The sequence below is a fragment of the Carassius carassius genome, chromosome 11 (assembly GCF_963082965.1).
Source record: "Carassius carassius chromosome 11, fCarCar2.1, whole genome shotgun sequence".
Lineage (NCBI taxonomy): Eukaryota > Metazoa > Chordata > Actinopteri > Cypriniformes > Cyprinidae > Carassius > Carassius carassius.
The window spans coordinates 21,505,201-21,529,422 of record NC_081765.1 but is presented as its reverse complement, the minus strand read 5'-3'; positions in this window follow the sequence as shown (position 1 = coordinate 21,529,422).

The window sequence follows — 24,222 nt, the reverse complement described above, 5'->3', positions numbered from 1 at the left end:
AAGTTCAAGATCAGGAGTGCACACCCTGTATTTTATCGTATAATTATTGTACCAAGATTCATTGATATAAACACAGATGCCACCCCCCCTCACCTTCCCTGAGTCGTTGTTTCTGTCCATACGCACACATGAGAAGCCTCGTACCTGCACCAATGAGTCTGGAAAATCCTCTTGTAACCAGGTCTCTGTGTAAATCATTAAGCATGATTCGCGATATTCGTTACAGGCCTTTGTATTAAGCCTCAATTCCTTCATCTTATTCCTTAGGGAGCGAACATTGCCAAAGAGAATAGACGGCAGCGGCGGCCTTGAGGCCCTCTGGCAAAGGCGCAGTTTAATGCCACCCCTTCTCCCTCGCTTCCACGGGCCGGTTACCTCCGCGCTGTCGTAACAGCTCATCCGGAACATGGTCTAACAAGCCCGGTTCTGGTGTTACTTTCCTCCTCAAGGACAACAGCCAGTCCCTGCCGTACTCCCGCAACGTCCGCTCATTTCCTTCGGCGGGTATGGTGACATCATTTCGTAAGCGGGTACAATAGGTGGCTGTAATTAGCAGCAGCAGCAACAGCCACCCTTCGGTAACTCTCTTTCCCATCTTAACCTCTCTTCTTGTTCACGTCTTCCTCATTCAACAGACCACAGCAGCATAGTGCACTTCCGCCCTCTAACATAAACTTATCAGATTAACAACTTAACTTGGACAACTTAGACAAACTTCACAAACTTAAACGACCACATGCACCCGTTCTCCCATGCCCGTGTCGCAAGCAGTGCTGTGCCACCGGAAGATGACCTTTGACCTTTGACCCCCTATTCTCTTTTCTAAGAGTTAGCTTTCCTGTCCTGTTTCCCATAAGTTGTAAAGTTTTATGATCTGGTCAGGGGGATAGGGTTACAGAATCATGACTCTTTGTGAGAACATTCATTCCAAAAACATTTCCAATTTACAAGTCAGCAATTTATAATCCTCGCATAACAGGATTAACCACTTTATGCAACACACACCCCTATCAAAATACATCTTAGTAATAAAATGACAAAGGTAAAGAACGTTAAGAAAGGTTTGTGTGTGTGTGTGTGTGTGTGTGTGTGCGCTTATGTGTGTGTGTGTTGTGGAATGTGTTTCGTTTCTCCTTTGAGGCTGCTCACGTGACTGTGGAATTTCTCGTCCAGAGTGTCGTAAATAATTTAAATCCAGTCAGGCTGTCGCCAGGCCAGGCATTTAGTTTAGAGAGAGTTGGGTTTATATGCCTGAATTCAAAATCTACAAGCTTTGGGTTTGCATTGTTTTAGATTCAATGAACCGTGATTCATTAGTTCAGAACCAATGAATCGATGAACTGTATCCGTTACAATAGAGTCAGGGATCTTGAGGGAGGACTCAAATGCAGAGTAAGCGTTAGCAGATTAAGACAAGACAAAAGAAGGGGAGTTTGGCGAGTGGGGCGGGGCCGAGGGACGTGGGAACAAGGAGTGAGGCCGGCAATGATTGGGCAAATCAGTGTCACCTGCGACCCACCGCCGGTCTCGAGTCCCACGTAGGAGATGGAAGGATATAAAACTGGAGCGACGATAGTGAAGGACGAGAGAGGACCAGGCCTGGGCTTTTAGTTGTGTTTTGGTTTTTATTTTGTGCGCATCAGTCGTCCGTGAGGGGCTGGTGCGCTGTTTTGTGTTTATTTGGAATTATTAAAGCTTCGTTTGATTGTCCGCCGGTTCCCGCCTCCTTCTTCCTTCTTTTTATCATTACAGTGGTGCCGAAACCCGGGAGAAGGAGGGACGTGCTGCTGAAGATCCCTCGCCGCTGTGGTGAATCCGCGGTGCCATCGAGCAGGCGAGGAGTGTGCCGCCATGGACGCTCGAGGCGGTGGACTGGAGCGAGTTGCCGGGGACGGGCGAGCTCGCTGCCGGCCGCCCACGATATGGAGGGGCGGTTGCCATCCGTGAGGGAGCGGAGGAGTCGGCGCCGTTCGCCAGGGGGCCGGAGCCTGCTGCCATCCGCCAAGAATGGGGAGGAGCAGGGAACGGGGGACTCCTGCCGGCTGCCCAAAACCGGAGGAGCCGTCGCCGTCCACCGGACGGCGGAGGAGTGTCGTGCCGTCTGCCGAGGGCCGTCCAGTGCCACCGCCAGGCACCGCGGAGGAGATCACACAGCCGGTGGAGGGCCGAGCAGCAGTGCGTCTGGGAACCGGAATTTTTTTTTTTTCTCTCTCCCCTCTCTCGTCTCTGTCACTCCTCCTTCCATCTCCTTTTCTCTCGCCTTGTCTGTCCTACCCCCAGGTTCCCGCAGGTTCCCGTGAGCGGTCCCCCCCGGAAGGAGGGGGGGGGGGGCGGAGTAGAGCGCAGTCTCGAGGGTACCCCCCGGCCTGCGAGGGGCGATGGGGGTATGTGGCGAGTGGGGCGGGGCCGAGGGACGTGGGAACAAGGAGTGAGGCCGGCAATGATTGGGCAAATCAGTGTCACCTGCGACCCACCGCCGGTCTCGAGTCCCACGTAGGAGATGGAAGGATATAAAACTGGAGCGACGATAGTGAAGGACGAGAGAGGACCAGGCCTGGGCTTTTAGTTGTGTTTTGGTTTTTATTTTGTGCGCATCAGTCGTCCGTGAGGGGCTGGTGCGCTGTTTTGTGTTTATTTGGAATTATTAAAGCTTCGTTTGATTGTCCGCCGGTTCCCGCCTCCTTCTTCCGGATGAATACGAAGGTTTTTATCATTACAGGGAGTGAACAAGGTCAAAACAATTAGGCAGGTATGTGGCACAAACACTGGTAGACTGGGGTAAGGCACAAAGCCTGAGGTAATGTCCTCAGAGCCCAGCCTGAGATCACAGTTGGCCAGAGAACAGTAATGTCAGGGCAGAGGGAGACCAGAGGAGAGCAGCGTTGGCCAGACAGGAACACCAAGCATATGAGCCTGCACACACACACGTGGGTGCACAGACACTGCAACAGTCCAGCTACAGTAAGCAGCAAAGAAAACTCAGCCTACAGGGCAGGACAAAAATATAGCTAGATGAAAAACCAATAAAAGGACAGATAATTAGCAGTATCAAGAAAAGCACTAGATTTAACTCTGTTCTAGGTAACTACGAATCCACACACAAGGATCAAGGTTAACGAACAGGCAAGACATGTGGGACAGAGAGCACAATATAAAAGGTTTCAAATGACATAAGAGAGAGGTGACGACCCTTAGACTAATGAGGACTACAAAAGTGCACAACACAAAGACAGAGCCAAGTGCTTAAACACAAACAACGAGGCCCTGGAGCTGATACCAAAGCGAACTCAGGGTCTGAAGCCAACACCGGAGAGGGAGCGGGCTCTGCAACGGCTCACTATGGAGCAGGCTTGGGAACAACCTCCTCTATAGCAGGCTCTGGGACTGCTCTCTCTGGAGCGGGAGTGAGCTCTTGAACGATTCTCTTTTCAGCGGGCTTGGGAGCCACTCTATCTGGAGTGGATTTAGAAACAACCTCTTCCATAGCGAACTCTGGAAGCTCCAGGACTGGATCGGATTCTGAGGGCTCCTGGATTAGAGTGGTCTCTGGGGGCTCACCTTCAGGAATTCAACACTTGGTCGCCACAGAATCTCAAGAATCTCTTTTGTTGACTTGATTAGACTGGCAGGAGTTTCAGAAAAGGCTTCTGCAGTCATGTCAACAGGCTGATTGGGAACAGCCCCCATGTTATAGGGAGAGTGGGGTACTTGGAGATGGGGTCCATGCAGGGCCAGATTAACACTTTGTTGTACCCTGGGCAACAATATTCAAGGGCCCCATCATCACGACCCCAGGATCACCATAATATGGTCATATACAGAATATATTACTGTAATATACAGTAAATATACTCAATACTTCAAATTCTAACTGTCATCAGGTGTATTTTGATTTACAAATATTTAAATGCTCATAGAACTACAAATGCACTACTATGTCCCCTATCAAAGACATTCACTCACATATGATGCTATGAAAACAAAACACATCAGCATCTGTATAATCTGGTAAAATTGACCCACTACATTGAGAGGGAGGGAAATATCCTCCATTTTCACAAAAATGAATAAATAAGCAACCACTTTCAAACCATTGTTTATTTAACAACATTTATTCCCAATAGAAATGTATTGAATTGATATAGCTATAACAGAAGACCACAGACAACACATCAAGAAACATTTTGGTCCTCAGCTCATTTTAAGCAGAAATCACCCTGACAGGGTGACCCTGTTTCCTCAGAATTCAACAAGGCAATCAAGTTATTAGTCCAACACAAACAATTTGAAATCTGCCAGTTTTCCCTCCACAACAATATACAGCATTTTAATAAAGCTGGCACCTCAAGGAAAAAATAAATAAATAAAATGCAGTATCACTGTTATCTGCTCATAAACATTTTTATCCTAAGCTCATTTTAACTTGTTTTAAAATAGAACAACAACATATCACAGCACAATTAACCAGTTAAACATTGTAGTGCTACATAAACATTTAGAAATCTGTCAATTTCTCTGAAGAAGACAAGACAGAAATAAATGCTACATAATCTGGCAAAACACACAATTTTAGTCCTAAATAATGAGGAAGTGCATGTTTGAATTTGAAATGCCTTCATTTGGCAAACACATCTTACAATGGCTTTTTTCTGGACTTTGACTGTGCAAACTGGTGTACAGTATAACATCTTCAAAATCAAGGCCACTAACAAGTTCATGTCCAATAGCTAAAATAGAAAGTGCAGAGCCGTGTCTGTGACACAATTTCTCTCTAGAAGACAAGATAAAAATAAATACTACAAAACCTGGCAAAACACACAATTTTAATCCTAAATAATGAGGAAGTGCATGTTTGCTTTCATTTGGCATCTTGTAGAAAAGTCCTGGCTAGCTGAGTTGTCCTCGTCGTTGACGGAAGCTGACTTAACAGAACTGTCGGCAACATTAACAGGAGTGAAGAAATTACCTATTTTAGGTATATACTTTACATTTTCTGCGTTTCTGATGTCCTTTTCCTTTTTTAATTTCCGCTTCGCGCTCCCATTTAGCTTCTCCATGTCAGATTTTTTTCTGTTGTAGCAACGCCTGACGTAACCCGCTCGGCGTAACATTTGACCAACCTCATGCGGACTGACCAATGAGGAGAGGTTCTTAACTTGAGGCCCTCTCTTCATTGGTCATTCCGCATGAGACTGACTCTCAACCGCTCTCAACTCACGTTCAAAGTCATAGGCAGCGCAGCGTCTCTCTGTGCAGCGCAAAAGCCCGTGTTGACAGTTTGTTTAATGTAAAGCGGGAGATTACCAGATACAGTATTTTGCTCGTGCCCTTGCTGCCCTGGGCCCTTTAGAGGTCTTGGGCCCCTGGGCAATTGCCCAGTTGCCCGTATGGTTAATCCGGCCCTGGGTCCATGGCCATAACGGGCTGAATGTGAGCCTCTGGAATGACCTTCATGGCCAAAACATGGAGAGCAGTCTGCTCAGGAACAGCCTCTGAGGGCACAACAGGAACAGCAGGAAACTCAGAGTTAGCCAACACTGTGAGAGTGGCCTGTTCTGGACTGGCTTCTGTGGACATGAACATGAACATGAACACAGGAACATCTGTTGACTTCACTTGACTTGCAGGAACAGCATCTATAGAGATAACTGGAGAAGCAAGTGGCTTGGCAATGGCCTCTGTAGCTGGAACAGGCTAAATTAAAGCCTCTTCCTCTACCTCAGCCTCCGTGGCCATGACAGGAGAGCAGCCAGCTTAGGGAGAGCCTCTGTGGACATGAGATGAAGGGCAGTAATACATTCTGTGGACAAGACAGGACTCATTAGCCTGGTTTAAGTGGACATAATAGCAAGGTCCTTAGAATGCACAGCACGGGTTGTCCTCCTCCACTTCTAATGGATTGAAACTGCATGCTTGACCAGCTCTGTAGTATCTGTAGCTAACTCGGCCAGCACAGGCAGCAAGGCAGTGATCTTGGTCATTTTAGAATAGACAGGAATTGGCTCGACAGATTGTGACAAGTCGGGAACAGACCTTAGAGACTGAGTGGACAACATTTAATGACTGATTGTTAAATAACAGGAGTGCATTCAGTTGATTTTGGCAAGACAGAGGTTGACTTGGCAGACTCCGAAGTGTCGGGTACAAACTTCATTGACTGAGTAATGACAAAACTTGCTCATGTATAAAGATAGTGAAGGGGACTGATTCAGGGATAACAGAAGTTGTCTCTGACTTTAAATTGACTGGATAGCTGCCAAATTGGCCATCTTGGAAATGACTGGAGCAGGGTTGACTGGCTCTGGAGTGACTGGAGTGGGATTGACTGGATCCAGAGTGATTGGACTGGGCTTGACTGGGTCAAGAACGACTGGAATGGGCATGACTGGCTCCGGTGTGACTGGACTGGGCTTGACTGGGTCAAGAATGACTGGAGCAGGCTTGACTGGCTCTGGAGTTACTGGAGCAGGCTTGACTAGAATAGAGATGTCAGCAGCGCTCTTGTCTATCTCTGGAAAAGCTGATATTGATTCAACAGACTCAGAAATAACTGGGACTGACTTATATATCTGGGAGATGACAACAGTTGACTTGACTGGTTAAGGGGAAACATGAGTGATCTCAGTGGTGACTGAGAAGCTGTCAGAGTCATAAATGGATGCAGCAGACTGAAGAGCCCTCTTCTTACTTGTCATTCGCTTCTGAGTAGGAGTCAAAAGAGGATCATGGTTTTGACTTGACACAAGAAGTGAGGCAGAGTGGTTGCTGGATTCTGGCTTAGGTGGAGGAGGCATTCCCCACTGGATGCAAGGACCAAGATACCTGGAGAAGTCCCAGAAAATGTTAAATCTTGAGACCATCCATCTCCCACTTAGGCAGGGGATCATCCAAGCAGACACTGAAAATGTCCTTGATGGTGGTATTATCATAATCGGGTCCCATTGACATCATCCAGAAAACTAAAAAATTAGAGAAGTAAAAAAAAGAAATGCACCTATATCCCAGCCCTGCTGGTGAAAGTTAGCCAGAACTCGATGGTGAGCCAGTCTCTCCCGGGCATTTGAAAGTGGCAGGATCTTGATATTCCTACTGCAGAGTCCAATGTTGGCCAGTTTGTTCTGTCAGGGATCTGGAGGGAGGACTCAAATGCAGCGTGTGTTAACAGATTTATTGGACACCCTTTTGAAACAAAAATATATTGCAGTATATTGGAAAATATCATGTAATATATTAGGCATATATTGTTATATATGGGATTTAATATTTATTTTTTCCAATGTATTGCAATATATTGAAAGCGGCAATCATTTGTATATTTTGCAATGTATTATATAATATATGTATCATCAATATATTATTAAATGTATTCAAATATATATTATATTAGAAAATAAAAAGGGAAAATAATATATTACAATATATCACAATATATTTTAAGAAATATATTGGTAAATATATTTTCCTTTCATAAGGGCAAACTTGCTGACAAGACAAGAGAAGGTGAGAAGGGGAGTGAGCACAGTCCAAACAATAGGCAGGTATGTGGCATAAACACTGGTGGACTGGGGTAAGGCACAAAGACTGGCAGACTAGTGTAATGGCTGCAGAGCCCAGCCAGAGATGACAGTTGGCCAGACAGCAGTAAAGTCAGGGCAGAGGGAGAACAGAGGAGGCCCTGCAATGGTCCAGCTTTAGTAAGCAGCCAGGGAAGCTCAGCTTACAGGGCAGGAAAGACAAGACAGGACAAGACAGAAGAGGCAAAACTAAAATAAACCAACACTACAGTACAGATAGAGGACAAACCAATACAGATAATTAGCAGAGACAAGAAAAGCACTAGCTTGAACTCTGTTTTAGGTAACTAAGCAGAAGTCATAAGAGCTCACAATTTAAAGGCAGCAAACAACATAAGAGACAAGTGACAACACTCAGACTAATGATGACCCAAGGACTAAATGAGAGGGAGTGGTAACTGGTAACAAGGTGATTGGAAGAGAGGAGCAAATGGCCAACTCAAACAAAGACAGAGCCATGTGCTCTAACACAACACAAACAATGATACATTGAACCATGAAAAAGCAGACAGGACAGGACCTAATAGATAGATAGATAGATAGATAGATAGACAGACAGACAGATAGATAGATATACAGATAGATTTAAATTCAAAAATTTTTGTAACATTATAATTTTTTTTTTTCATATTTTTACTGTTCCTTTAATTGATCAGTTTAATTAATCATTTCTGAATAAATAAACATTTTTTTTTATGCTGACCCCAATTTTTTTATTGGTAATATAAAAATCACAAATTATCAAAAATAAATTAATTAATTAATTAAAAAATGGTGGCACATGTGTGACTTTTGATATTTCATAATGTTTTTAATCTAAAGCTGGCAGCGTCAATGGTAGTCTGGTTAGGTTTGTTTCCTGCAACCATAAACTAAGACCAGATACAGAATATCTTCCACCATATTCACCAGACCTGTTGATTAATTGTCTCTAACATTGCTTCCACACACATTATTTATTCAGCCATCTTGTCCCTGGATGTTTTCTGGGTCAGGACTTCCTGGGCAGCAGAAGCTGAGTCAGCATCCAATCAGACAGCCCCACTGGGGCTTGCCATGTCCAGAGGTATGCTTCCTGTTTTTGTCAGCGCTTGTCAGGAGCCACCTGGCCAGTGCCGACCAAAGAGGGTCAGTTTACTCAGGGGTCCATCCCTGAAGGGAGTTCAAGGGGTCAAGGAGCGGGAAAAAGCGACACAGAATGACACACAGCATAGCCGTGATGCCACACATGAAGCATGACCTGTTTTGCTTCAGCATAGCGAAGGCAGAGAGGCTTAATCCAGTTAGTTCCAACAAACCCTTGGTCACCCATACAATGACAATTGATATACACAATTGAGGCCTACATGCTCAAAATAGCCCTGCACCAGTCAAAATGGAAACAAATCAGGCCTCCATTCACAGCTGCATCAGTCAATCACTCACAAAGCCACGACTTCACCACATAAAAGATCATTGTGCAAAAATGCAGGAGCAATGGTGCAGTAAATAACAGCAATTAGCACAGGTTGCGGCAGCGATAAATAACCGTTCTGTCTCTGGGTCATGCCTGCTCCTCTGTGCAAACGCAGAATAGAGGTTCGAGTTCCTGCTGCCCACAGTAGTTTGGACCTTTCCACTTCACCTCTTCCTAAAAGATGCCCCACAATGGCCTCCAGCTCTAATGAGTTGGCTTTTTGCGTGGACACTGGGGAACAGGTGCAACTGGAACTGGATGTTTGTCCCTTCAGTGTCTGCCAGATAAACAGACCGACCAGCAGAGCAACCTTAAATTCTTTCAGGGAATAGGTGAAAGACTCTGCAGCTGGAGGGCTTGAATGGACACTGCCACACTCCACCAAACTCTCTAATGAGCAAAATCTTGGCACAGGCTATTCGAAAGGACAAAACAAAAAGCCACTGTGGAGCTAAAATGAGAAAGAAAGGAAGAAAGACATAGCACCCTTGTCATTATAGGGACATTCTGAAGGATGAAGACATTGGGATGGGTAGTTCAGAATGTATGGATGCCAACGCTGCTTGGCGTAATTAAAAAGCTTTTTAGGAGATTTTCTGGGAGAACAGACTGTTCCTGCTCACTCAACCACTGTGAAGCATCATGTGAGTGTGAACCAAATCAAGAGACAATGGACATCAGTGAATAGATAGGGTGCTTGTTTTTGATGAACACTAATGCAATTTAAATGAGTGTGTGTTTGGAGTCACAGACATGACAGGGTGGTCATTGTGTCTCTATAGTAGTAGTAAGTGGCAGAAGCTTTAAAATAATGTAATTAAACACTGGCCTCTTGGATGCGCAAACTCTCCCATCTGGGTTGACCTTTTCAGTCAAGTGTGACAAGAAAGTGTTTATAGTTGCATTCTGAGTTTTAAATGTAATTTAATTTAAAGGAAAGGAAAACATCAAATTATCCATAGTACTCAGGCACTGAATTCCATTTCTTCTGCCACATGGCAAATAAATAAATGAAGAAATAAATAATATATTTATACTACCTGTCAAAAAATTGATAGATAATATTTTGTTAAAATAAAAATATTTAAATATAAAATATTTTCATCTTGCAAAATCTATTTTTCTAAGCTGCAGAGTTTCAGTTCTACAATATACCAGAATACATTAAATAAACAGGCCGTAAATACATTTCTTAATGAAATTTATTGATTTGGTTAAACTCATACAACCAAAGCCTTGGTAAGATGGTCTTCAGCGGTCGGCTGCTGGGGAAATCTATGTGAGAATCACAAGCATGGCAAGTCTACTTGAAAAAGAACAGCTGGGCCACACAGAAAAAGAATGTCCCTCTTCTTAAAACACAGTATTGCAACACTACATGGATGCTGGCTTGGAAGAAATGCCAAAAATACCTCAAAAAAGTGATTATAGTTCTGCCTCTGATAAATCAAAATCAAGAATTTACAGTGATTGGCTATCATTCAGCGTTTTTCACTAGTCAAGTATTTCTTAGGGTGTATTCACACCAGGAAAGTCTGTTAAGTACAAAGTTGATTTTTCTTTTTTTTTTCTTGCGGTTCGCTTTCACACTGCCCTTTTTGCAGAATTATAAAAATAAATTATGTAAATGAAACCAAACATGTGTTAAAGGTCATCCATTCATTGGACAGAATTTCTTAAGCGTACCAGAGTTTGTTTGGACCACCTCTTCAGCTGGGTCTAGGTGCAATTGTTTGTTCCGCACCTAAGTTCGATTACTGTATTCACACCTGCCCAAAAGATCTGCATCAAGGGGGAAACAGACTTGAGTTCTATTCAGTCAAACCAACCAAGACAGGTGTGAATACACCCTTAATTTTTGGATGCTCTCAACACTTTCTTCACTCAACGTTCAAACCCATAATCCTCTGCAAGAGATCCCTGATAAGCTCTTGTAGAGAATAATTAAAAACACCCACTTATTTCTGCACAGTATGTATTTGTAACAATAAAATCTCCATAATCATCGGGAAGAAGGAGGCGGGAACCGGCGGACAATCAAATAAGGTTTTAATAATCAAAATAAGGACAAAACAGCACAAATAAAAAGCAAAACACAAACTAAAACCCAGGCTTGGTCCTCTCTCGTCCTTCACTGCCGTCGCTCCTGTTTTATATCCTTCCATCTCCTCCGTGGGACTCAAGACCGGTGGGTCGAACAGGTGCCGTTCATCTCCAATCACTCCACCGGCCTCGCTCCTGTTCCCACGGCTCTCGGCCCCGCCCCGCTAGTCACATACCCCCATCCCCCCTCGCAGGCCGGGGTGTACCCACGAGACTGCGCTCTACTCCCCCCCCCCCTCCGTCCGGGGGGGACCGCTCACGGGGACCTGCGGGAACCTGGGGGTAGGACAGACGAGGCGAGAGAAAAGGAGATTGAAGGAGGAGCGACAGAGACGAGAGAGGGGAGAGAGGAGAAATAAAAAAAAAAAAAAAATTACGGTTCCCAGACGCACTGCTGCTCGGCCCTCCACCAGCTGGGTGATCTCCTCCGCGGTGCCTGGCGGTGGCACTGGACGGCCCTCGGCGGACGGCACGACACTCCTCCGCCGCCCGGTGGACGGCGACGGCTCCTCCGGTTTTGGGCAGCCGGCAGGAGTCCCCCGTTCCCTGCTCCTCCGGATTTCTTCACGGGCGGCCGGCTGCGAGCTCGCCCATCCCCGGCAACTCACTCCAGCCCACCGCCTCGTGCTTCCATGGTGGCACACCTCCTCGCCAGCTCGATGGGAGCGCGGATTCACCACAGCGGCGAGGGATCTTCAGCAGCGCGTCCCTCCTTCTCCCGGGCTTCGGCATCACTGTAATGATAAAACCTTCCTAATCATCGGGAAGAAGGAGGCGGGAACCGGCGGACAATCAAATTGAAACTTTAATTACAAAATAAACATAAAACAGTGCAACAGCCCCTTGCGGATGAATGTCGCGCACAGATAAAAATCAAAACACAAACTAAAACCCAGGCCTGGTCCTCTCTCGTCCTTCACTGTCGTCGCTCCTGTTTTATATCATTCCATCTGCTCCGTGGGACTCGAGACCGGTGGGTCGAACAGGTGTCGTTCATCTCCAATCACTCCACCGGCCTCGCTCCTGTTCCCACGGCTCTCGGCCCCGCCCCACTCGTCACAGTATTTTTATTAAATAGTTTTTCATTGAAGAAAGTTTTTTGTATTTTTTTTAATTTATTTCAGTGATGTAAAAGTGTCTTTAGCTCATATTTATCTCTCCAAAAAAATAATAATAATAAAACGGCTACATGACCTGGCTGCACAATTGAAAGACAAGTGCATGGCATATGAATGTGGATCACCCACTGACATGCCTACAGCACCAAACATTCCTGCACCTTCCTGCCCATTTAAACAAAATAAATCAATCATGTTAAAAGCCCACACAGAAAAAGCCATGTCAACAGTAAGCCTGATATAGGATGGATCATAATTTTTAAGTAGGTTTTCATGTTACAAATTTGGCTATTACAACACAAATACAGTGGTGAGCTTTGATCACAGCATGGTGAAAAACATTTATGAGTGCAACCAGATCAAGGTATCAGTAGGCAGGAGAGAAGATTCTTGGATGTGCGCAAAAACGTGCAGTCGCACTTGTTTTCTGCCAAGAGAGACGGATGGCTCCCAACAAACCTTCAAATCACAAGCTGTAGAAATAAGACATTTGAGACAATAAATACCTTAACACAATGCGGACATTATAAACCTGGCTCACTTAAGATCTAAATAAAATTAATGGAGTAATAGTGGAGATCATCTGAAATGAAAAGGAAGAGTGGTTAGGTTATTGCATTTCAGAAAATTCATACATTTATGTTTAATTTGATTTAAACTCATGTTTCTGGATTAAGGTCATATGTATCACTGTTTATTTATAGAAAAATATATTTTCAAAAATACTATAAGAAAATATATGTAAAACTTTAATATTTTAAAACCTGTATCAGAAAAACATATTTGAAATTTAAATGTTTCAAAAAAGATTTAAAAAAATAAATAACTTTAAAATTAAATACACATCAGAGTGATTAGATCACTCTTTGTACCACATGCGTATAAATCATACACTTACAATAAAGTTTGAGGCTTGAGTTGACTAAAACAAACAAAGGAAAAAAAGGTTGATAAGCAGCCCTCATGCATTCAGTTCCACTTGGTTCCACACAGATAAGACAGGAATTTTAACACACTCAAGCGTGGGCTAATTAAAACCCCAGACTCTGTATTGCCAGAACAGGAATCAATATGCTTATTTAATTAATCTATACATCACACAAGATCAGCCCAAAACCAGCTCAGTTGGCTAAAAAAAAAAAAAAAAACCTTCAGAAATAGAAAAAGGACACACATACTTGGCTCTTCATTTATGCTTAACGATAACATTGAAAACCGCTGAAACCGCTAAAAGTTTACTCCGCGAGGACTGACAAAGTCAGTTACATACAGAAACACACATATGCTGTGCACGCAATAGTCATAAACATGGGCCCTTTTCACTAATTGAATCAAGTTCAATGGCATTAACAAAAGAATCTCATTATCTAGACTTCTCCAAATGCTCTGCCCTCTGGAACTCTTTCACACTTTCAGGCTCCCCCGAAAACTCGGCTTTTTAAAGCAGGTCCCAGGCCTGTGAGAAGTGCTAATTTGTAAACGTGTCTGTGAAAGAGAACAGAAGGTTATTAATAATTCCCTTGACCTTGTTCGAATCAGAGATCACAATGAAGGGTAATGTTCAATAATTGATTTACTCAGGCTCAGTTGTCTATTTAAAAATGATGATTTTTAAACATACTGACACTTTTGCTCTAACTGAACGAAATTGTATTATTATGGTATGCTGGCAAAGACTGGTTCAGCTTTAAAACCTAATGTGGGCTTACTTTTCTTGAGGCCTGGATTTTATATTCAAATGCGGCATTTCTAGCAAATTGCACTGAAACCCCTGGAGGGGTCTTGAGGGGGTGTTCTAAATTTTGTGTAATTTAAAATGCCAACTGTTTCAGTAATATAGAAAACATCGGAAACATCACATACAACTGTCCTGATATAATAAAGATAAAGGCCAATTAAAAGACAAAAATTTATGACAAGAAAAACGTATTTAAAATATTAATAAAAATCATTTATATTTAAATATTAGAAAGGTAGTGTGAGATCAAGCGTACAATGTCATGCAGAGAGACTTTCCAAATATCTAAATATTTATCAATTTTATTAAAAATACTTTAAATATATAAAATAACATATTGAATTTATTTAACATAATGTTATATACTAACTTTGATTTGAAATCATGATTAAGATTACTCACATATCTTTTGCACATCTTCACAGTCTTTGTACTTGTTTATACCACATGAAATCAATAAGAAAATAAGATTTCTAGGAGTTTCCAGTTAATTCTTTTCATTCTTTTAAAAGATTTTCCCTCATATGTCACTGACCCTCCTACATTGGTTTTGACCTCAAACAAGGATCTCGACCACATCTTTTCTCTCTCCTCAGCTGTGACTACAGTTCACTCCCCTTTCACTTTATCAATTCAATCTTCCTCTGTTATCTAACCCTCATTTCTTTTATTACTCCTTTTGTTTTTGGCCTCAAAATCCAATTAGGCTTCATCTGAAACACCAGCAGTGTGGGAACTTTATCCATTCATGAGGGGAGATAACTAAACTAATTAAGCCTAGGTTCCTCTCTGAAGCTCGCTTCAATGTGCAAATTAAAAATGCAGACACAGCCTAGATTGGATTAGATAGGCCATGTAAATAGGGGGAGGACTTTATCTTTAAATGCCACTAAATTGTTTTTTGCTCCCTCTTTCGGCACCCTTTTTTACACCTCCCGCTCACAGACACTTTTAATGACACCACAACGCAGGGAGGGAGGGAGGGAGGGGAGAGAGGGCAGAAACAGTGAGAGATCTGGAAAGCGAGGCCATCTGGGCACAGTGGCTGGGTGTTAGTAGTGCCAAACAGGAGTGAATGAAGGTTGGGGTGATTTTCGGCAACATGTGAAGAAACGCTGGCTGTTTGCTCTAATGGCCTCCTCTCCAGCAGAGTAAACACAAACACTAAGCCTGCTGAGTCCTGTTTACTCTTGTTAGCTGCCCTCTCTGGTCCACAGGACCACCCTGTGCTCCCTAACACACCCGTATGCTGCAGCCAGGCCCAAATAAGTTCCCACTTGGGGCTTATTGCGCACACAATCAATGGATTGGGGTCTGGACAGCATGTCAGAGATATCGTACCATCATGCTTCTGCTAAAGAGAACGAAAGAGTAATTTGAAGAAGATCCAGCATTGTGTTCATCAGTCAGAATGTTAAATTTCTCCATTATAATACATGACACAATATATAATTGAATATTTAAAGGATTAAATACACATCAGGCATATTTTTTTGAAGCAAAGCACACAATCCCAAGAACAAGTGAAGTTTGATTTATATGTGTGTGGTTCATTAGATTTAAAAAAAAAATAAAAAATTATGTTTTTGAAATAAACAAACATCAAACATACAATGCTTTCCATTTTAATATATTTTGAAATGTAATTTATTCCTGTGATAGCAAAGCTGAATATCCATATTATATCCGTAGTATTCAGTGTCACATGATCCTTCAGACCCCATTTTAAAATGCTGCTCAAGAAACATTCCTCATCAATTTTGAAAACAGTTGTGCTGCTTAATATTTTTGTGGAAAACATGATGCATTTTTTCAAGATTCTTTGATGAATAGAAAGTTCAAACGAACAGCGTTTATTTGAAAAATAGATTTTTTTTTTAAATTATGAATGTCTTTACAGTTGATTCATATCAATTTAATGCATCTTTGTTTAATATTATATTTTTTTTTGTCTTGAATTCAAACTTTTTAAATGCAGAATGTAGTTAGATCTGTTAACTTTTTTTAAAAAAGATTAATTTTATTTTAATTGAAATCTAACTTTTATAGTGCATGCAAATACAATGAGTATGCAAATGCATACATTGGACAAACTGCGCAGTCAAAGTGTGAAAATGTTAATTTGAGTTTTATAAATTCTAACATCTTTATAACTATATATATATATATATATATATAGTCTTTCTTTTTTGCACTGTTCGCTAGAGAATTCTGGGAAAATTCTAATTAACAGCTTTAGAAATGTTCCTTTCGCACATTATCACAACACATACTGAAAGCACAGCCTACCAGCAGAGAGCAGCTTAATTTGAAGCTTTGATCAAGTAAAATTAAGAGTATGACAACTGACCATTTGTAAAATAACATGGGACATGTTAACATGGCTACCACAGTGAAAAGGTTTAAAAAAAAATTAATTTAAAGCTCTCAAGGATGATCAGATGAACACAAAGTAACATGAAGACTCTGTAGGCTGTCAAACACGGGAATAATGCATTTAAGAGGCGGATGATTGAGTTCAATGGGACTTGATGACAAGGTGATTACAGTTATTATGTTGGCACGCTGAAACATTTCTAACAGGAGATTGAATTAAGCAAGCATCAGTATGAGTTAATTTAACCCACAAACATAGAGCTACAGAGCCGGAACGCAGCAGCTGTAGGAAAAAGCATCCCATATGGGTTTCTGTCTCACCACTAGCCTAAAAGACTTTGTGGATAGACCTCTGCTCATGTCAGCCACTACCAAACAAGTATCATCAGGACCATCCTGACTGTTTCACTGCAAAGAGAGAGAAAGAAATAGGGAGTAAAAGAGAGGAAATGTGAAGGGTGAAGTGTGCCATTGAAAGGGGTAAGGGAAGAGGAAGTTGTTGCGTGAAACAGGCAGCAGGGGGAGCAGCCCTTCTATTGATTGGAGGCAAAGATAGAAGAGGCTTCAAACCTGCTGTGGGGCGACTGGGCGAGACCAGCCAACATACACAACTACAGCTTCACTTCAGCGGGCTCTGGAGGGGCCGTCTACCTGAGTCTCCCCACTGCTCTTATGTGGACATCATTGGATTTGTTGCTATGCAGGGAACAGTTGACAGTGGTGTAAATAAACGTCACCCTGTATTGCCGACTTCTAAAATAACTAAGCAAACAGATTGCAGTTTAGGTTGAAAATAGATGCCAAGACTGAACAATAACCATTCAAGGAAAATTATTCAATATATTGACAATTCAAAAGCTGTAAGGACTAAAAAGGATGCACATGAAAGTGAAATAAAAAAATTGAAATGAATAAAGTGAATACAAAATTTCACTGGCAGACATTAAACTGACACCTCAGAAATGTTAAAGTCTGCAATAAGAGATATAAATGAGACCATCTGACCACAGTTAATACCTGACACATATGCTTCCCGGAAATAATGAAACACTGGAAAGATTTATCAGTTAATTTAGTACAAAATAAAAGTATCTGTCATTTTAAATTGCAAAGTAAAAAAAAAAAAATAAGCACCTGAATAGAATGGGGAAATTGGCAGAAAAGGTAATTTCCTTTCATTAGCTCGTCTGCTCTGGTAAGCGCTTGTTAAATTTAGGGTTCACCAGATCACACTGAGGTGTATGTGTGTTGTGGCCAAAAACATCTGCTAATGAGAGATTCCTGATGGAAAATTGGCTGGCAGACAGATAAAATCTCAAAATTTGTCGGTGGGGAACTTTCTCTTGGCATGTTTAATTCAGTCACTATGGATTTTGAATATATTTGCATGCATGTGTGTGTTTTTGTTCTGCATCTAGGCCTTTCTTTTGTCTTATTTAGTAATGCAAAGACATTCAAGTGAGGCTACAAGTCAGAAATTTGGTAAATTTACCAAATGCAGACAACTAAGTGCTCTTGAGACAAAATAGAGAACTCGCAGAGCTACTATTGAAGGAGTTTAATACTCTTTATTTTCAAAAACACACATATGCCAGGGTTGTTCACTTCCTCATCTTTGTATTAGCCTCTAAAACCAATATTTTAACAACAGGAACACCAGACTTAAATTGGTTGAAAAAAATTTTCCACAGCCCCAAACCATCTTAAATCACGGCCCCCGGAAGAGGCTTTGCTCTTGCAGCAGCATCATTAGGGCTTTAAATGTTTTCAAAACATCCCTCATTAGCAACGGCCCTTCCACCACACACACATTTACATCCACAAACAATGAGTTCCTGGATCTCATTCCAAGGGAGGTAAGAATTTGCAACAGTGGCGATGTATAAAAAAAGGCCTAATCTGTTATTCCCAGAGCTGACAGCTGTCTGACAACACCTAGTCTTTATAAACACACACATCAGTCCTGATGCCCCTGTGATGATATGACAGATGTGAGATGAGTCCTTTGGGGTGGCTGAAAGAAAAGACGTGTGTGTCTGTGTGCATATGAAACTCTCCTTACCTTGACAAGCCCACACGTATGGGGGCACGACACTGACCTTGGCATCTTGGCCATTAATTTGCCCCTGATCTTATCTCCCATGGTTTGAGTAGCATGTGTGTCTGGTCCAATGAAGGTGACACCTTCTGCTGCCTGCCGAGATAAAAAAGGCTTTACCTTTACAGCTCAAGCTTATCAGGTAAAAGCTATGTTCACTCTCATGTAAATAATCATGTTTGAGAGATGGACAGTGTAGGTGGGCAAAAAAACAGCCAGAGTACAGACCAAAAGTTTGGACACACCTTCTCATTCAAAGAGTTTTCTTTATTTTCATAACTATGAAAATTGTAGATTCACACTGAAGGCATCAAAACTATGAATTAACACATGTGGAATTATATATGGCATTATATACATAACAAAAAAAGTGTGAAACAACTGAAAATATGTCATATTCTAGGTTCTTCAAAGTAGCCACCTTTTGCTTTGATTACTGCTTTGCACACTCTTGGCATTCTCTTGATGAGCTTCAAGAGGTAGTCACCTGAAATGGTCTTCCAACAGTCTTGAAGGAGTTCCCAGAGAGATGCTTAGCACTTGTTGGCCCTTTTGCCTTCTGTCTGCAGTCCAGCTCACCCCTAAACCATCTCGATTGGGTTCAGGTCCGGTGACTGTGGAGGCCAGGTCATCTGGCACAGCACCCCATCACTCTCCTTCTTGGTCAAATAGCCCTTGATGCCTTCCGTGTGACTATACAATTTTCATAGTCATGAAAATAAAGAAAACTCTTTGAATGAGAAGGTGTGTCCAAACTTTTGGTCTGTACTGTATATATGCTCATTCTTATCCATTTTCTTCAGAGCCGCTCATCGTCATGTGGAGATATTCACTGGAAACAGTGTGGTGGGTAGCAAGGCAGATCTCTGGGCCCATCTAGCTTGGAGAACAGCTCAGGTAAGTCTGTGTTAGCAATGGGAATGGTTAATTACAGCCTGACATCTCAAAAAGACCCTGAGATTTTCGGGAAGGCGGAACAAGATGCAGGCCTGGTGGAAACGTGATCTGCATGTTGGAGACGAAACTAGGGAACTTAATAACTTTCTGCTTGATTGATCCTGCACTCAGACATTTCCACTGCATTTTGGAAGTCATACTGACTGAGAGGAAGTTTTTCCTTAGATATAAGAAACTGCCATTCAAATATTACAAAATTACAAAATTAAAGGAATACCAGAATTTTTGTGTGTATGTGTGTGTGTGTGTGTGTATGTGTGTTTACTGAAGTAATTTCAGAACTTTAATGAATATTATAACACACAAAAATTATAACACATTCTCTGTAAAAGATTACTCCCAGTGAGAAATTAATACAATAGGTCATTGTTTTTATGGCACAAATTACTAGGAATCTCTGATTTATATGTATTTTTCAAATGAATAGATCACATAATATTATTCAAAATGTGATCAATATTTAATCATTATTAATATAATTAAAAATATATATATTATTATTTACTTCATATTTTGTTAATGTATATAAAATATTCTATTTATACAGTTTATTAAATATAAAAACATATACAAAGTAATATTTTAAACAATAACTTATATTAACTTAATAAGTACATAACAAATTAATAATAAGAGATAAAATAACCAGATAATATATTATATATATATATATAATATTAACAGTGCAGACTTAAGCCAACTGTGATCTCTGTTGTGACATCTTACAAATTAAGCACAATTAAAAGTTGAGGCTCTCCCAAATGTCACTCACTTTCCCTTCACAGGTCTCTATTTACTAAAAACAAACCAAGGGCTGGAGGGGGTGACAGGATCTGTTCTTCCGCTGAAAACAGGTGTTTCACTGCCAATGGCCGTGAACCACTTCATTGCAGCACACTCTGACATTTGTGTGTCAGTGTGTGTGTGTGTAAACTGTGTCCAATATCACTGTTATCATACCATTGAGGCCATGCAGAGGAGGCTACGTGCCCCCTCCCAACACACAACCTTTACTTTACCTCACTTTTCCCTCCATAACCATTTACTACAGACTCTTAACATAATAAAGGGAACCTGGAGAACTAATCCTCAGAAATCTGCTTTCCTCTCTCGCCTGTTCCTTCAGGCAATACAGCATGAGAAAACACTTCATTTGAATTCTTAAACTGTACAAACTGTGAATGAGCTCCTTTTAACTGCAAATGTCATTACATCTCCATTTCCAGGGGAGAGCAGTAGGGGAAAAGAGGCTCTCTCACATTCATGACAAACCCTTTTAAATAGGGCACAATGGGACAAGAGGGCTCTTGAGTCACCCCACCCCCCCACCCCCCAAAGACAAGGGCCATAATATCGAATGCATTTACCTGGCACTTATGTTTCGAATGGAGGTCTTTGCTCTAATTCTACAAAACATATACACACACATTTGAGAGGAGGTGACCCTTTTGAGCACAATTTTGTCACTGTTTCTTAAAAGATTTATAGGGATGGTTCACCGAAAAATACAAATTCTGTCATATTTTACTCAACCTTATGTCTTTGAAAAAATGTATGACTGATTTTCGTCTGTGGAACATAAAAGGAAATTTATTGAGAAATGTCTTATTGTGTGTGTTTTTTTTTTTTTATTCAACGTCGAAATTCATCGAAACATCTTCATTTGTGTTTCACAATGCAATGTTTGTAATGACATGATTTTCACAAAATGTTCAGTTTGGGGTGAACTAGCCCATTAGGCTATGAAATGCCTCATGTTTAAAATAAATAACAATAGTGGAAACTCTCTGAAATGTGCATGCTGTTTCGTTTCACTGCTGAAAGTCTTTATTCTTAAGAAACGGCCTATTCAAGTATTGTCAAAATGACTCATGAGGTGTCTGTCCACATTCACAAACAGCAGTGAGAAACATTAAACATGACATGAGAGAATCTTGGAAATCCTAAAAGCCACAAAATACAAGCACAACATCTTGCGGGAAACCAGCCAAACCAAACATGGCACATGGCAGCCATTAAAGTGATCCGGCATCAGAGCCGACTTCAGCCATTAAAAAAAGCCACACACAGTATTTCTGCTTGATCATGTCACTTTAGCAGATCTAATTGGCTACGTTCTGTCCGTGTTTCACAGCAACAGTAAACCACACTACCCAGCCAGTCCCTTTCATCTCAGCAGAATTACATTAGCGCAGCTGTGTTCGACAGAGGCCGCAACACATCACGACAGCTAACAACACTCGGAATGATTAGAAAAGCAATAAATCCCAGCTTTCACAAGCCGTGCATTAGCACAATATTATTTAAAATCACAGCCTCATCACTGTCAGCAGTCAGACGGCATTTGAATATAAAAGTGTGGATTTTGAAAAGAATGAAATGTGAAATTTGAGGCTCAGGTTTTCAGATACCCAGTTTTCTGAGCTACGTTGTGAATTAGCACATGCTAGCAGGCGGTCAGAAATGGAGACGGCTAGCGCTGCATTGATATTCCTTGAGTGTACGTCCATTCAGGACTTCACCCTGATAGTGTTCGGATCAAAGGAAACTTTCCTCGAAGCACATCCGATCAAACTCAGCCTTACTACACTCAAATACACAGCCACATTTGTATTCCCGCACTGCATTCTACTCAAAGATGCTATTTACAGAACTACAAGAAGCAGTCCACACTGTTACATTTGGACTGAAGTAAACAAGCATGATTGTAAGACTTAAAACATACAGTATTTTAAAACGCAAGTACTTTTTAAAGTATGTATGTATTTTGACACGTTTTTAGATGCTAATTGCCATGAAGAACCATCTACAATGACTCATAATGAAACAACTGACATGGGAGGGGGGCACAAGCCCTCTGAATAGTACAAACACACACACACACACAAACATTTGACTACCAATGAGTCGGGCACAAAAAAGGAGAAAGAAATAGGAAAGATTAACTTATTGAGGTCTCCATTGCCATAGCAACACAGAACAGTTTTGATGCGTCTCCCTTCACAGTCAATGAGGTTTGAACGTATCATGGAGCAGATAGCTTTTCCGTGGCTTGTTACTAAGGGGGCTATTTAATGCAGATACTGCTGTGCGTCTGAGCACAGATGGCTGAATACTCGAGCATGGCCACTTTGAAGAGAGCTCCCGTCCACATTTTTAGGGGGCCTCTTTGCAACATTGATCTGAAAGGGGGGAACGGTTGTTAATAATGAATAAATCAACAATGGGGAGAATAGCCCAGGCAGAAGCAGTTAAAATGGAATAGCGTATGACTCTGGAGCGATGCAGCGGATTAAAACATGATGGTTGTCATCTCTCTCGATATACCAGAATCAAGTAAATATGGATCTGGGAGAGATTCTAATCAAGCGGACATCATCTTAACTGAGATGTCAGTCAAACTGAACATTGTTGTTCTGTTTTTGTCTTGCTGTATTACTGTATTACTCATGGATGCATGCTCGTACTGGACAGCGTAACAGCTTTGTTTAGTCACTCTGGCATGGAGGAACACACTGTGGGTTTGGTCCATTCAAAATGGGGCTTTGCTAGCTGTCATGAAATCATAGCTGAATATTTTATTTCCTCTTTTTGCAATTTATTTTTACATTTTGCATGAGGTGAGAGAAATAAGAGAAAAATCTCCCTCACATTTTTGAGTAAACAACGTGCTCATTAACATGCTAATTTTCTCAGCAGGAACATGAAAAGTTGTGCAAAATACACTCTATTTGCAAAAACACTTCCGTCCTCACAAAAGAATTTAATTACGCCGTAGGACACGGGCCATTCAGTGGCCACTGGTAACACCGAGACGAAACAGACACACTCCAGGCATATATACTAAACATGGCAAAAACCTGCCCTCGCTGAAAATCCCCACACCTGTGAATGTTGCTGTGTGAACATCCATGTTTGACACATTTGTCGCTGTTGTTCATACACGCACCTGAAGATATTGTTAACCCTGTGGCAGTGCTGCCACCCCTTTCCTATTGCCCGGGCCTATCCCCCTGATGCTGAAGGACGTGGCAGACATGTGAGTGTAAACAATACATCACTACTGTGACACTTCCACATCTGCCAGGCACAATAGGGCCAGGGATGCTGTCAGTCACCTCCACCAGCCTAACTCCTCTCAGTCTTGCTGGAGCAGGACCACTATTACAAGCAGAAAAGCTACATGCAATACTTTCAGACACCTTGGAGACCAGGGAGACAATACCAAATGTGACCCACAAAATCTCAAATTTTGACCCATACAATGGGGGTTTTTTTTGTGCTATTGCTAAAACTATACCCCAGAAACTTAAGACTTTTGTGGTCCGGGGTGACAAATATCACTATTGCATGGATTTACACAGTTAAAAAAAAATTCTTAAGACAATATGTTGTTATGTTATGTTGTTATGTTATGTAAACATAAAGTATGTTTTTTTTTTTAAAGAATGTTAATTAACTTGACTTGTTTCCCCCCAATTTGTTTGTGCATTTGAAAAACCCTAGAAATAAATGCAATAATAATAATAATAAGTAATTTGTCAAAAATATTAATTTATTATTATTATTAATGTTATTGTTAAAATTATTGTTGTTGCTAATAATAATAATAACATAATAATAATAATAATAATAATAATAATAATGTTATTGTAATTATGATATTCTGTAGGTACAATTGTTCAAAACTAAATTTTTATAGCATTAATAAAATAAATAAACATATATATGTATATTAAATTATTATTTTTTTTTATATTATGGTGTATTTTTGGCTGAACTTTACACACAATGCTATTCTA